This window comes from Marmota marmota, unplaced genomic scaffold, assembly GCF_001458135.2.
Source record: "Marmota marmota marmota unplaced genomic scaffold, marMar, whole genome shotgun sequence".
Lineage (NCBI taxonomy): Eukaryota > Metazoa > Chordata > Mammalia > Rodentia > Sciuridae > Marmota > Marmota marmota.
The window spans coordinates 61,324,516-61,341,214 of record NW_026000174.1 but is presented as its reverse complement, the minus strand read 5'-3'; the positions used below and the strand labels follow the sequence as shown (position 1 = coordinate 61,341,214).

Below are 16,699 nucleotides of genomic sequence, written 5' to 3'. Positions count from 1 at the left end.
AACCACTATGGTCGTTATTTAAATTAAACAAAAGGGGGAAATGTTAGAGTCTGTAAACAAGTCAAAATAACACCTGGCATTTTGCCAGGGGAATGTTAGAGTTCGTAAACAAGTCTGGATGGTGCCTGACAAAATGCCAGAGGGAGTGGTTTGAGAAGTAACAAAAGCAAGCCATTAAGTGTGGAGATTCCTGATTGGTTGACTGATGTATCTAGTTTATGCTAATTAGATAAGCTGTGTGGAATGTATAAATACTGCTCCTGTCCTGCAATAAACGGCTCCTACTCCTGCTGTATCAACGTACACAAGTTATTCGTCACCCTCCGCTTATTTTGCCCAGCCAGCCGGGCTGCGGCAGTCTAACAAAATACCTTCTATGTGATGATTTATAAAGAATTGGAATTCATTCCTCTGAAGTTCTGAAGAGTGGGAAATCCATAAACAAGTTGCAAAGAGATTTCATTCCTGGTGAGGTCTGTTTCCTCATAAGGCAACTTTTGCTCCAATTTCACATGGTGTGAAGACATTGTGGTTTGGATCTGTAGTTTCCCCCATAAGCTCCTGTGCTAATACAAGAGCGTTCACTCTGAAATGGCTGCATTGTGAGAGCTGTAACCTCATCATCCCATCCTAGCTTGAATGGACCAGGTGGCACCTGTAGGCGGTGGTTAGGGAGCATGACTAGAAGAGGTGGGCCACTAAAGTATACCCTGGATGCGTTGATCTCCCTAAAATCCTTTCTCTCTTCTGTTTCCTGGCCATCATGTCCTGAGTCATTCTCCTCGGCCAAGCCCATCCACCATGATGTGCTGCCTCACCTTGGATCCAGAACAATGGAGTCAGTCCACCATGGACTTCACCTCTGGAATCATAAAACAAAATAAACCTTCCCTCTTCTATGTTGTTCTTGTCAGATAGTTTGGTTACAGTAATGTGAAGGAGACTAATACGGAAGGTCAGAGAGGAATGCTGTTGCATTCTTACAGGATAGGACAGCAGAGGACTGGGTTCTCTTATGTGGAAGGCAAAGAAACTGAAAAGGTCTAGCAGTTCCCTCATTCCCTTCCACAAGGGCGCTGAGCCTTATCATAGGGGTGTGGCTTAATCACCTAATATACACCTAGTCACTTCTTAAAAAGATCTACCACTTAATGTAGATTAATGGTTTAATGTTATCACCATTTAATGTGATAACATTGAACTTTTGGTCACAGAATACAAATTTGGGGTGGACACACACATCTGAAGCATAGCACATTCTAATTAGATCTTTAATTTTAGTGTTTTATATTGTATCTCTATTGCTAGATAATAACATCGACGCCTATGCTCTCCTTACTACTCAAAATACTGTCATCTGGGCTCATCAGTTAGAGACCCAATTCTAGAAAACTACAAACCAAATTAGAAAGTTAATTTTTAAGAGTCTATTCTTCTAGAATTAATTTTACTACTAAAATGCAGTTGGGCCAGTTCCTCAAGATAATCAGAACTAATAATATATATACATATATTATATATATTCTATTAGTTATATTGTGTTATATTATAATACATTATATTATATTACGTGTTACATTATATTACATGTTATATTATATTACATGTGTTCTAATATATATGTATATATATATATATATATATATATATATATATATATATATATACACATATATATGAATACACACACTTTCTACACATGCATTACGTGATGCATGTATATTATAAGGAATTTGCTATGTGGTTATGAAGTCACAGAAGTTCAAATCTGTAGCTGGGAATCATGCTCAAGCCCTGAGAGAGATGATCATACTCCAATACTTTCAGTATTGCCAAAAAAGCTTCAATAGTATACAATTTTTATACTCTTATACAACTACATCCTGAAATTTATAGTGGTTTTGTCACAAGCATATTTTTGTATATTTTTCATTGCTAAAATGTTCGTAATTAATTTTCATGCCTTTTTCGTGCCATGTAGGAAAAACGAAGATGTTACAAACAAAAAATATAATACTCATTTTTAAAAATTTACCTATGTGTGTTTACTTTAATCAGTTTTCCTGCTTTTTTATATTTAAAAAAACTAGTTGACCTAAAGGGAAATACAGACTCCTAGAGAGGAATACTTGGGGACTTTAACATCCTACTTTCAGCAGTGGTCAGTTCATCCAGACAGAAATAAGCAAAACACACGGCAGATTTAAATGCACACCAGACCAAATAAACCAAAATATACAGCTGCAGAACACTCCATCCCCAAATTACATTCAGCAGATACAGAGTCAACAATCTGGCTATTAACATGGGGAACATTCTTCTGGATAGATCATTTCATATGCCACATAACTAAGTTTTAACAATTTTTTAAAAAATTGATATCACATCAAATACCTTTTCTGACCACAATGCAATGAAAAGGAAAAGAAAAACAACAAAATCTTCAAAGAGTATAAAATATGTGAAATTTAAGCAGCCTACTTTTGAAGAACCAGAAAATGAACAAAGAAATTAAGATGGAAATTCAAAAACGTTTTGAAATAAATGAAAATGGAAGAACAAAATACCAAAACTATGGGCTACAGCAGCAGTATTAAGACGAATGTTTATAATAAATTATTTTTTTGCACATTAAAAGGACCTCAAGTAAGCATCCCGATACTGCATTTAAATTAATTGGAAAAATGGTGACAAGTCAAACCAGAACATAGTAGAAGAAAAGAAACAAGATCAGAGCAGACATATATGAATTTGATTCAAAAATACAATGCAAAAGATCAGCAGAATGAAGAGTTGGTTCACTGAACATATAAATGACATAGACAAATTTTTAGCTAAAATAACTAAAAAAAAAGAGAAAGAAGATTCAAATAAAGAAAGTAAGAAAAAGGGAGGCTATTATGATTGGCACCACAGAAGTAGAAAGATAATTAGAGAGTATATGAACAATTATATGCAAACAAATCTGATAATCTAGAGAAATGGGCACACTCCTAGATATACACACCAGCCAAACATGAATAAATAAAAATCTGAAGCATTCAATAACATGTAATGATATTGAATCAGTAATAAAAATATCAAATAAAATACAAAACATCAAAAAGTATCTAAACATGCCCACTGGTTGGTATTGGGACAGAAGGCAGAATGTAAAAACAACAGAGTTAAACTATATTACATTCAAATGGATTTAACAGAGAGTTTAAAGAATTTCATCCAACAACAGAATACACATTCTTTTTAGCAACTCATGGAGTTCACCAACTCATGGATCTATTGTCTTCAAAACAGATCATATTTTAGGCCACAGAGCCAGTCTTAACAAATATAACAAAATAATTTCTTACATATTATCAGATTGCAATGGAATGAGATTAGAAATAAACACAAGAGAAATTACAATTAACTATACAAACACGAAGATTAAGCAATATGTTTCTTGAATGATCAGTGGGTCATCAAAAATAGGTGGGATATAAATTTCCTGTAGTAAAATATAAATAGAAGCATTATATATCAGGGTCTATGGAATATAGCAAAGGCAGTTCTAAGAGGGATTTTTATGATTATGAAAAATCAGAGATAAATAACCTAATGATATAGTTCAACATCTTAGAAAAACAAGAATACACTAACCCCAACCAACAGAAGTAAAGAAATAATAAAGATCAGAGTAGCATTTAATGAAATAAAGACTAAAAAAACAATACATGGGATCAATGAAGCAGAGGGTTGTTTCCATTAAGAGAGAAACAAAATTGATACACCCTTAGCCAATTTAATCAAAAGAAACCAAAAATTCATACTAATAATTTTTTTTGAGGAAAAAAAGGGTATTAAAACACATAATTCTGAAATCCTAAGGATCATTAGGACTATTTTGAAAACTTGCCTTCCAATAAATGGGAAAATTTGGAGGATATGATTAAAATTCTAGACACATGTGATCTACTAAAATTGAAGCAACAAGATATAAGAAAATTTAAATAGAGTAATAATAAGCAATGAGGTTGTATCAGTAATAAATGGTTTCCCAACCCAAAAAAGAAGTCAAGGATTAGATGGACTCACAGCTGAATTTTACAAGATCTTTAAAAAGAGAATTCATATCAATGTTTCAAACTATTTAAAAAATAGAAAGGAAAGGGATGCTTCAACACTCATTCTAAAAAGTCTGTATCTGCCTGATGCCAAAAATGATAAGGAAAAAACAAAAGAGAAAATTGCATATTAACATACTTAATGAACATGCATGCAAAAATTTTCAGCAAAATACTTTCATACAGAATTCAACAGCACATTAAAAAGATCATACTCCACAATCAACTTGATTTCATTTTAAGACTACAAGTGCGGTCCAGCATAAGTAAACCAGTAAACATATATACCATAAATAGAATCAAGGATAAAATGACATGATAATCTCAATAGATACATAAAAATTATTCAACAAAATTCATCATTCTTTATGATAATATCTTGAAAAAATTAGGTATAGAAGAAACTACCCCAAAGTAATAAAGTGTTTATACCAAAAAAAAATTATTGTGCATAGGGGAAAAACTGAAAGTTTTTTCTCTAAAAGCAGGTAGAAGACAAGGATATCTAGTTTCTCCACTCTATTCAACACAGTATTTGAAATTTTAACTAGATGAATTAGAAACACAAAGAAGTAAAAAGGATACAAATAGGAAAGGAAGAAAGCTAATCATGCAGTGTGTAGATGATGTGATCTTACACTTACAAGACCCTAAGGACTCCAGTGAAAAACATTTAGATCTGGTAAACATATTGAGCAAAGTAGAATATAAAATCATTATATAATAATAGTGAGTAATTGCAATACACCATTCTTTTTAGTAGATAGATCATCCAGACATAAAATCAACAAAGTTACTGCAGAGTTAATCTATACTCCAGATCAATGAATGAAATAAGCGTCTACAGAATATTACATCCCAAAATAGCTTTTGTCTACACCAATAACGAACCTGAAGAAAGATAAATCAAGAAAATAATTCCATTGTCAATAGTTTCCAGGAATAAACCCAACCAAGGTGGTAAAAGACTTCTACACTGAAAATTACAGAACAATGAAGAAAAACATTGAAAAAGAAACTAGAAGATGGAAAGCAGTGTGGAGATTTCTTAGAAAACCTGGAATGGAAACACCATTTGACCCAGTTATCCCACTAGTTGGCATATATCCAAAAGACTTAAAATCAGCATATATTGTGACATGGCCATATCAATGTTTATAGCAGCTCAATTCACAATAGCTAAACTATGGAACCAGCCTAAGTGCCCTTCAACAGATGAATGGATGAAGAAAATGTAGCACATATACACAATGGAATATTACTCAGCCATAAAGAGAAATGAAGTTATGGCATTTGTTGGTAAATGGATGGAACTGGGAATGATCATGCTAAGTGAAATAAGTCAGTTCCCCAAACCAAATGTTCTCTCAGATATGTGGATGCTAACTTACATTATGGGGGCGGGGCAGGGATTGGCTGGGGGGGATGTAGAATTTCATTGGATTAGACAAAGGGAATGAAGGGAAGGGAGGGGAAATGAGAATAGAAAAGATAGGAGAATGACTCATATAGAACTATCCTACGTTCCTATGTGAATACATGACCAATGTATTTTCACATTGTGTAGAATCAGAAGAGTAGGAAATTGTACTCATATGTCAAAATATGTCGTATATAACTAAATAGAAATGTTAAAAGATATAAACGTTAAAGAAATGGAAATGTTAAAAGAAATAAATGGATATGTTAAGAAAAAAATAAAACAATTTTATCTAGAATAATTACAAAATAAAATACCCAGAAATTAATTAAAACGAAGAAGTGAAATATGTTTTTAGAATGAAAGCTATAAAACTTTGCTGAAAAAAATGATCAGGACCCAAAAAAAAAAACAAAACAAAAAACCAAGAAATGTTTTATGTGCAAGGGTTGGAAAAATTTATATTGTTAAAATGTCTGTTACCTAAAACAGTCTACAGATCCAGTGCAATTTTTTTCAAAATATAAATGATATTCTTCAAAGAACTAGAAAATGCAATTCTAAAAGTTTTATGGAACCAGAAAAAAGCCCAGGTAGACAAAAACCATACTGAGCCACAAAGAGGAGAGCAGAAAGCCTTAAACTACCTGATTGCAAAATAAAGTACAAAGCTGTGTTACTCATCATGGGGATAAGTGTAGGCTTACAGACTGATGGAACAAAATATTCTAGAAGGAAACCCACCCATCTGCAGTCAGCAGTGGTGCTGAGGCCACTCACTGGGGAGAGCAGTCTTTTCAATAAATGCTACTGGAAAACTCGTTTACCTGCAGGTACATGATGAAGCTAGACCACGACTTTTCAGTGGTTTCAAAAATCAATTTAAAATGCATTAAATATTTAAATGAAAGTCCTGCAGCTATCAAGCTACTTGAAGAAGTAAGGGAAATGTTTCAGTATATTGAAATGGGCAAAGATTTTTTGGAGAAGACTCTCAGTGCACGGGAAGCACAGGCAAAACAGACCAAGGAGATTACCTCCAAGTAAAAATGTTTCTGTGATGCAAAGGAAGCGATTAGTGGACTGAAGCAGAAATGGATGGAAATAGTTGAACATCATACATCTGACAGGGGGTTGATGTCCTGAGTGAGAAAGCAAATTCAAATTTCAAGAGGAAAAAAAATATAATTAAAAAAAAAAGAGTATAGAGGGAAAGGGGGAGGGGAGGAATGTAGGAAAGAAGAAAGAAAGGGGAGAAGGGATGACTAACCTTATTTAAAAATGTAAAGTAGCCCAAATGGACATTTCTTAAAAAAATAAAAATAGAAGACATACAAATGGTCAAGCAGTACACGAAAAAAATCCTCAACATCACTAATCATCAGGAAAATACTAATTGAAACCACACCAAGACCACCTCACACCAGAAAGAATGCCTTTGTCACATAAAGAATAGAGATAACTAGCGCTGACAAGGTCTGGAGAAGGGGAATCCTGTACACTGTTGGTGGGAATTTACATGAACAGGATGGAAAGCTGTACCGAGGGACCTCATAAAATTAAGAATAGAACTACCACTCGATCCTGCAATCTCCCTACTGAGAATGAATCCCAAGGAAATGGAATTCATATGTCAAAGAGACATCTGCACTCCTGGGTTTCTTGCAGCACCATGTACAGTAGCTGAGGAATGGAAACAACCTGAGTATCCCCCAAAGGATGAATAGATAAAGAAAACGTGGTGCATACACACCAAGGATACTCATCAGGCATAAAAGAGAACGGAATCCTGTCATTTGTGACAGCATCAACCAAACTGAGGATCATTTTGTTAACTGAAATAAGCCAGACTAAAAATACTATTGTTGAAATATCTCCCCCATATATGGAATGTTGAAAATTTGATCTCGTTGAGTTGGGAATTGAATAGTGATTACAAGAGTCTAAAAAGACTAGAAAGGAAAGGGGGATGAGGAAAAATTGACCCCTGATCCCTAATTCACAGTTATACGGAAGCAAGAAGTTCTGGTGTGCCTTTGTGTAATAGAATGACCATAGATAACACTTATCTACTGGGCACTTCAAGATGGCAGAAGAAAATGGTACTGGTTTGAACACAAGTAAATGATGAGTGATTGAGGAGACAGATATGTTTAACCTGATATTAAAATTACACACTGTATACATACATAAAACATTTTATAGTTAAGATCTAAAATTTTATATTGTCATTTATCAGTTAAAAAATAAGTGTGAAATAAAAATATACTAACCAGCTTGATCCCTATGGGCAGTTTAATTGCTTCTTCCCTAGTAAAGTAGGGTCAGGAGCTATAGTTAGTCTTATAGGAGAAATCTCTAGAGATCTCCAAGTTTCAGTAATTTCTCTCCAGATCTTCATGTATCTGCCTCTGAAATGCTGAAGACTCAACATCACACAGTTTTAAAAGGAACACTTCATGGCCATTGGATACCATTTTGTCATCTGAGTGGTTATTGTCCTCAGGCCTTCTTCTGACCTGAGGATTTGTTATGACCCTCAGCCATGGTCAGGAGAAAAACTCAAATAGTCACATTAAATCAATGCCTCAAACTTGGAGTTTAAGGGCTGAATGTTTCCCTCATATGGGGATGCTAGACTGAAATAAGGAATTAAGAAGGGGCTCTCTTGCAAATAGAAGGGAAAGCAGTGAAATAGAGGAAGGGGAGGAGGGAGGACTTGGAAAAAGTGGGAAATGTGGAAGGAAATTGGCCAAATTATGCTATATGCATGTCTGAATGCATCAGAATGGATTTTACTTTTATGTATAATTATAGTGTACAGATTAAAAAGCAATAAGTAGAAGGAAGAACAGGAGAGTAGAGGAAGAGGATCCGTAGGAGGAAAGAAGGGAGGATAAGTGGAAGTGCTGAGGATTAAAATGAAGCAGACTGTTGTAGGTATTTGTGAATATTTCAAAACAAACCAACTCTTATGTATAACTATCATGTACTAATAAAAACAAACAAGAAAATTCAAATCACATTAGTTGGCTTTTAAATAATGACCTCTTTCCTACACGTTTTGATGAACTTCACTTATTATTTACAGATACTAGCCATGAATTGTGTCAGAGAAACAATCTTTCATATTTATTTAACCAATAAGGACGCAGTAAGTGACCTTTCCAAGGGAACACAAAGAATTAAGAGTAAATGCAGAACCAGATCCATGTTCATGTTTTCTCCATTTTTCCCTCCTTTAGAGAATCAGAACCTTTGGACCAGGACCTGAGAGAGAGAGAGAGAGAGAGAGAGAGAGAGAGAGAGAGAGAGATCTTCTAATTGCATGTCAGAAATATTTCATTGAAGATATTATATTTTAGACCAACTCTTCTGGATTGATTATTCTTACTTTTCTAGTAAACTGCCAAAATTTTACATCACATGAACATTTTAGTTGGAAGTGTAATTCATGCAAAAGAAGCAGACATAGTAAGCAATTATCTATACTAGGCAACTCTTTCTACTCTGACATACTTGAAAAAGAGACTCTTTCAAGATACATATAAATGATGAGTGAATCTAGGGCACAAATGTCAAATATCTATCATAAGAATTTAGTGATTCAAAGGACAAAGCATACCCCACAATGCAAGCAAAAAATATAAATGATGCTTTGCAGTGTTATGTGTAATACTATCTTGTTCACTATGCATTTGGATCTCATCAGAGATTAAAAAATAAACAACCCAGAACAATAAAATGGTTTTTCTTTAAAGTTCTAACAGAGTTAAAGGCTCCAAACTGCATTTAAGCTCTTTTGCTATCATCTCAGGCTTATTCTTGGGAAGTGGCTTTAACTGTGAATCTTGAGTCTCATATCGTATACATAATTTTAGAACATCCTATAACTTCTCAAATCTTCAGTGTAGTTTTTGATGAGATAAGAATTGTATTTATGCTACTTACCTTACACATGTGCACACAAGCATAATTTATATTTAAATCTCTTATTATGCTGTAGAATATAGCACATAATAAAGTGATCATGTTTGTTGACATGTTCAAACAAAATATCTTCATGGAGCAGACTTATAAACTGAAGCTACCAAAGTTTGAGGAGAAAAATGGTAAGTGATCTAGTTACTTTTGGATGAATATCCTTTAAGAGACTTTAACTCATATAAAAAATTGAAAATATGGTTACTACACAAGAACATATTCCAATAAAATATTGTATAGTATTGATCTTGCCACCAAAAGAGATCAGTGAGTGAGCTAGAGACAGCCCATAACAGGGAACCTTCAACCCTGGTCTCAGGGATATGTCTATGGAATGACAGTATGAGAGAAACAATGAGTTTTAAGAAGAATAGACCCTTATTCCAGCTAAAATATGGATTTCAAGGAAGAAATTTCTAGTATGATTGGCCTACATAGTATTGCAGTAGCAGTGTTTATATGGTTGTAGTAAAGTTAGACTGAGAAACACTGGAGGGCAGAGACTCTCACTCACTGGTCCTAGCGCAGGAAGGAAGGCCATTTAGGGAGAGAAGTTTCAACCCACACTCCAGACTCAAACCCTGCATGACAAAATGCACGCTGATCAAACCCACATAAAGACATGATCCTGGCCCAATAACAATACCATGGCTAGCCCTCATGAGGCTGTGCCCTACATCCAGTACTTTATCCTCTTTTAGGTATTACCGTCTTTAATTCTCCCAGGTATATAACATTATTCTAATATTACTTTCACTAAGTAGGTTTCATTACCTTCTTCATCTTGCAGATGGAAACCCAATGCTCTGGGAAGCTGGTCTGGGACTAGTGACTTCTGTGTGATCAATGATAAGTCTGATGTGAATCTCTTCAGGAACCTAAGCTCTCACTCTGCTCCATGAGATGATGTGACTTCTCTCACAATTCCCTCTGCAGGCCAAACATGCTCCCACCATACCAGTTGCCCCACCATGTCTACCATGCATAGAGACGTGCTGTGCTGGTTCAAGAGATGAACCCGTCTTCAAAGCAGTCAAAAGTCTATGCTTTCTACCATCACAGTCTTGTAGACATGCTGGTGATAATAAGCATGAGACCATGGGGAAAAGGTTAAAATGGAATTCAGATCTTGTTCATTACCTCCAATGAAGAGAGAGAAACATGTAGTGAACAAGATGAAATAACCACAGAATCAATGACTCAGTTCACTGTGAAATCTCAAACACTGAGTTTGATCTGGAACAGAGAAAAGGTAGTTGTAAATGTACTACAATTAATTTTTATTTAAATTCAGTTTAGACTGTTAGAGGAACCACTTGGCATGGGTTAAATACTGGAATAGATCCAGAGCAAATTATCAATACTTATACTATGAATAACCACTCAACCTCTTATGGTGAATAATTTACATGAATATAACAAGCAGACTCATTATTGAGAGGAGTATGTGTACACACATCTGAAGTGTCTTCAGCAGTTCTTGGCAGGTGAACAACATACAGGTGTCAGCTTTTACTGAGCTCAGGAGAAGTGAACTGGAAGATAGATTCATTTACACAAATCATTTTTGTCAAATTATTAAATTGTTAGATTTTATTTAAGAAATGTATGAAATTTAATAATTGGGTAGATGATCTATTATCACTTCTCATATTAAAAAGAATGCAACTTGGTACCTGCTTAAAGCACTAAATTTGGTTGTCAAGCCCATTATTTTTATGGAGAATCTCAAAGTACAAGTTGTTGCCACAGTAAAAGAATATCTTGCACTTAAACTTTCCCATTCAGTTGAATTCCTTTATCATTTTGTTCTTTTTTTTCCTTCACGGCTGTAGAAGATCTTGATTCTCAGACAACATTGGTGAAGAACAGGACAAATGTGACATACTTCATCCTGCTGGGACTGACCAAGGACCCAGGTCTGCAGCTTCCCCTCTTTGTGACCTTCCTCCTCATCTGCACCATCACTGTGGCTGGGAACCTGGGGATGATCCTGCTGATTCTCCTGGACTCTCTTCTCTACCCTCTCATGTACTTTTTCCTTGGTAACATGTCTCTGGTGGACTTTGGTTACTCTTCAACTGTCACTCCCCTGGTCATCATAGGTAGGCTCCTTCTTGGAGATGAGGTCATCTCCTACAATGATGGTGCTGCTCAGATGTTCTTTTTTACAGGTTTTGTTACTGCCGAAAATTACCTCTTAACCTCAAGGGCTTATAATCACTATACGGCTGTGTGTAAGCCCCTGCACTACACCACCACCATGACAAGAATGTGTTCATATCTGATCATAGGCTGTTATATCTGTGGTTTCCTGAATGTCTCCATCTATACTGGGAGCATATTAAGTGTCTCTTTCTGTCTGTCTAATGTGATCCATCATTTTTTCTGTGATATTTCAGCAGTCATGGCTCTCTCTTGCTCTGATAGACATGTTAGTGAACTGGTTCTTATCTATGTACCACCTTCAATATATTTTTTGGTCTCCTAGTGATATGGACACCTTATACATTAATTTTTATCAGTATCCTAAAGATGCACTCTGGGTCAGGACATCAGAAGGCCACATCCACCTGTGCCTCCCACTTTACTGCAGTCCCCATCTTCTATGGGACTCTAATCTTTGTGTACTTACAGCCCAGCTCCAGTCACTCCATGGACACAGACAAAATCGCCTCTGTGTTCTATACTACTGTGATCCCCATGTTGAACCCTGTGGTCTACAGCCTGAGGAACAAGGAGGTCAAGAGTGCATTCACAAAGATCATTTTGGAAGGAAAATAATCTTTAGGATTTTGATTTTAACTTTTGGGATTTATAATACCTGTATATATTCCCCTCAGATCTTCTTCTTATAATCTGTCATATATATAAAACTCACACTGAATTCACATGTGAGTTTTACATCTGTTTTACAAGTGTGCGGCAATACCTTTACATCTGCAAAAGTCTTTCATTTGAAGAGAAGGAAACATATTTAGCAACACAATCCCTGCATGAGAATGTACATGATATCCTGGCATTTTCTTGTGAGAACCTTCTTGGGGATATTGATTATTCAGTCATTTTCCATCTAATTATTTCCACCCAGGTCCCTATGATCGTATGTAAATCAACTGCATAAGAAGTCAATGAATAACAATTTGCACGCATGTGTCCTGTGATGATACATACACATGTTTGTAGCAAATTTACTGGAATTAACTGTTGTGTGTCTATAGTGGTGAGTATGTTTTTGTATGTCTTTGACTGGATTAGGAATAGCCAGATCGATAGTAAAACATTCTCTAGTTGTGTGAGGTTGTTTCCAAAACAAAAACAAAAAAGTACAGTCTGAATCAGTAAATTAATGAGGAAAGTGTGCCCTCATCAGTACGAGTGGCCATCACCCAATGCATAAAGAGCTCACTCGAATAGAAGAGAATGGTGTCAGAGGACTAATTCTCTCTCCTTACTCTCCTTCTCTCCTTCCATTAATACATCCTATATTTCTCACTCTGGACCTCAGAGCTACTGGCTCTCTGGTTCTTGGTTTCCAAGACATACATCAGATGCATTTTGTCCCCTCCTCCTCAGTGTTCCTGGTTCTCCAGCTTGCAGACAGAACATCATGGGTGTCTCAACTTCTATAATCACATTAGTTTATATCCATAATGAATCTCTTCTTATTCATCTTTACATGTACTATTGATCTTGTTTCACTGGAGATCCCTGATTAAAAAACTAGGGTTTTAAAAAATCATAATTTAATTAGCATAATAAATGAAGATATATGTCTAACATTTTTTTCTTTCTGGACTATACTAAGAGTACTCATTTGAGGAAAAACACGATCTATTACAAAGTGAAAACACGTGGTTCTTTAAACTTAAACTTGAATTAGGCACCCCATGTGAATGAACATTTCTGTTTGAGACATTTTATACAACCAATATGAGTGTGTTTTAATGTTCAAAGTGAAAAAAATAATCTGATGGTCAAAAATAGAGGGTAAAAATATAAGTAGCTTTAATATATTCATGCATTACTATGGGTTTTCAGACTATTTAAAATTTAACCTGAGAAACCAGCATTGCTCTCATTTTTCTTTAAAAAGCTTAGAGATCGTTAATGCTGCCCACTCATTCTTTATTTACTGGAGTTATATTCTCTGTTGGCACTTCCCCAGTCTGTACCCCATTCCATACCCTGTTATCCCTTGCTACTTTTTCACAACTCCAATCATGCTTCTGCCTAAGGGCTTTGCACTCTCTGATCCCTGTGAGGATTACTCTCAATCCATTCAGAACTTTTCTGAAACAGGATGCTGTCATGTGCCCTCTCCTGTGCTCCTTTTTAAAGTATTCACTTTCATTGTACCATATCCTTTTATCCCTTCATTCTTTACAGACCTTGTGAACCTTTACCTACTATGTGTTACATACATAAAGAAAGAGTAGATTTTTTTTAAAAAATCCAAACAGGATCACCAGGTGATGTGCCCTTGTTTGGTGTGAAGACAAACAGATGCATTACTTATCCTTCACTTACAAGGGATAGCTCAATATAGTCCCCCAGCACTAGATCCCTAGAAGGTCCTTTGAGATAAAAAGTTTCTGAAATTCTTACATTCAATTCCTCTATTTGGCATTGAAATGCCTTCCTAATAACTTTAGAGTTTTTTATATTTCTTGCTAACTAGGTCCAAACACAAAAATGTTAATAGAATGCACCAGTGTGGTATTTTAGAAAGGAAATCTTATCAAGACCCCTGAGATTTAAATTACCACATATGCTTGAGCAGTTGATATACCACTGATGTACAGTATTAATATTGTATAGCTGTTCTTTTCAAGTAAAACCTAATTGTTTCTGGTGATCTTCATTAGAAAGAGTGAAAAAAAAAAAAAAAGAAAAATCAAATAGCTGCATCCCAAAAGCCAGGAACTATGAAAGCACATCAGGAATGATAGCTGCAATTTGGCTTCCAAATCTGATTAACCTCGCTCTAATTCAATGTTGTTCTCCAATGTCCATCTGTCCATTCACTATTATTCTCTAACGATCAAGGGCTAAGTTCATGGGTTTGTGTGGTACTTAGCACTCACACATCTTATAGGTTCTTGATGGAGATATATATCTCTGTAATTCTTCAAGAAATATATTATTGTTCCTGGTTTACTATTTCCAAAAGAGAGGCAGTTCTAATGGCTTCTACTAGGTCTTTACCCCCATAATAGCCATCACTTCACAAGTCAGAGATTATGAAGCTACAGAGTATAACTATTCCAATGATGAACTTTGGAATTGTGGAAATAACCACAGAATGGAATTGCAATTCCACTGGGACAAGTGTGAGTGGGACCTGAATTAAATTACAATGATAACCTGACCTCCAGATAGCTTTACTCTGACTGTTATGCCACACTGAGGTTTTAGGTCTTCTAGGGGGGTAGTTAGTATACATTTTTGAGTAGTTCCCCAAAGTCTAGTTGTTTCTACAAGATTACCAATTATCTTGGTAAAATATCATTGAAACTTTGGGACATAGCCAGGATGTAGATCAGCAGGGTAATATTTGGCTACATTGGGGCTTTTGTATATAAACTCACTGAACCACAGAAATTGATACATGGACTATGAGTGTGTGGTCCTATAGTTCAGGTAGATTTTTTCACTTTACCTAAAATTTCTGCCCATACATATCTAATTAGAATTTATATGCTTATTTTTTTTTAATTTTACTTCCCTAAACTCTGTGGTGATCTAGCCAATGCTATGAGATTGCATAAGTCACACTATTCTTACAGTTGTTTTGAATCTGCTAGTCATTATGGAAATCACACCCAGCTTTCTTTCACCTGAGAAAGAAAGAGAGCTTGCAGTTGGCCCCTGCCACGTCAGGATTCAATAACTCCCATTATTTTATTTTGATTTGATCGGAGAATTCTTCAAAGATGCTTAGGCTCCCCTCAAAAACATTATTTATCTCAGTTGTGGTAGAAGGCATGTTCTCACCATCCACAGTGGTTAAGCAGATTTGAAATAATAAATCCCTTCTAATCCCAGTTTCTGTAAGGCTTTTAATTTCTTCATGTTTAGTAAGTCAAAATGTGTTGAGAATTTCTAGTTCGCATAGGGTTAAATACATTTTTAATGCAGGATCTATCATTTGTGGGCCTGTCTTATTTATTTGGGCCTTATTTAGCTTTCTCTTCCTTAACAAAGTCCACACTATTTATTTCTTCCCATGTGTGTGCACAAAATTTCTTACTGTACGAATTAGAAATCTCTGGTAGTTTATGTGTGGGTGAGCACACCTCCTTATAGATAATGTATTGTTTAGTGGCTTCTGGGACTTGAGAACTAGAAGCAAAGAGAAATGGGGATGAGTCCTAAAGAAAATTATTCTTGTCTTGCAGGTCTACTGCATGAAGGTGACTTATTAAAATTTCTGTGGGTACTGCTGGACTAGTTCCCTCAGGTGGAGTGGAGAGTTGTGCCTGTTGGGATTAGAAAAGTTAATTCTACTTATAAAGTGGATTCATCAGAATTTAGAGGATCAATATCTCCAGCTTCATCAGGGTCTTCCTGATTATCTCCCTGCCAGCTTTCATGATCCTACACCCTTGCAAATTTTATGGTAGACAAACTGCTAGGCAAGGAATTTTGTTTTTATTTCAACTAACTACTCATACGATTGACTTTGTATCAGTAGTCTTAGCACAGTAGATGCAGGACATGAACCTCTTTTAAGAAGGGTTTGAAAGCATCCAGGTATTTAATTTAAAGATGGTAATTCAAATTCCTGAGATTATGTGTTTTTCTTCGACTTTCTTCAGCAATATTAGGAATAACTAACAATTTCATTATTCTCTTTTTTTTCATTTTTTTAAGAGAGAGAGAGAGAGAGAGAGAGAGAGAGAGAGAGAGAATTTTTTAATATTTATTTTTTAGTTTTTGACGGACACAGCATCTTTGTTTGTATGTGGTGCTGAGGATCGAACCTGGGCCACACGCATGCCAGGCGAGCACGCTACCGCTTGAGCCACATCCCCAGCCCCCTCATTATTCTCATTGTTTGACAAAAATGTTCAAAAGTGTCTTAGATAATTTGTGTTGCTATAACAACATAATTTAAGTGATAATTTATAAGGAATACAAATATGCTACTCTCTCGCTCTTATGCATGAGAAGTCCTAGATCAGGGTGC

At 35.5% G+C, this 16,699-nt stretch overlaps 1 pseudogene; it reads left to right on the top strand.

Annotated features, from left to right (window-relative positions):
- Positions 1–4,713: 4,713 nt before the first annotated feature.
- LOC107159934 lies at positions 4,714–12,291 on the top strand (annotated as a pseudogene).
- The last annotated feature ends 4,408 nt before the right edge of the window (positions 12,292–16,699 follow it).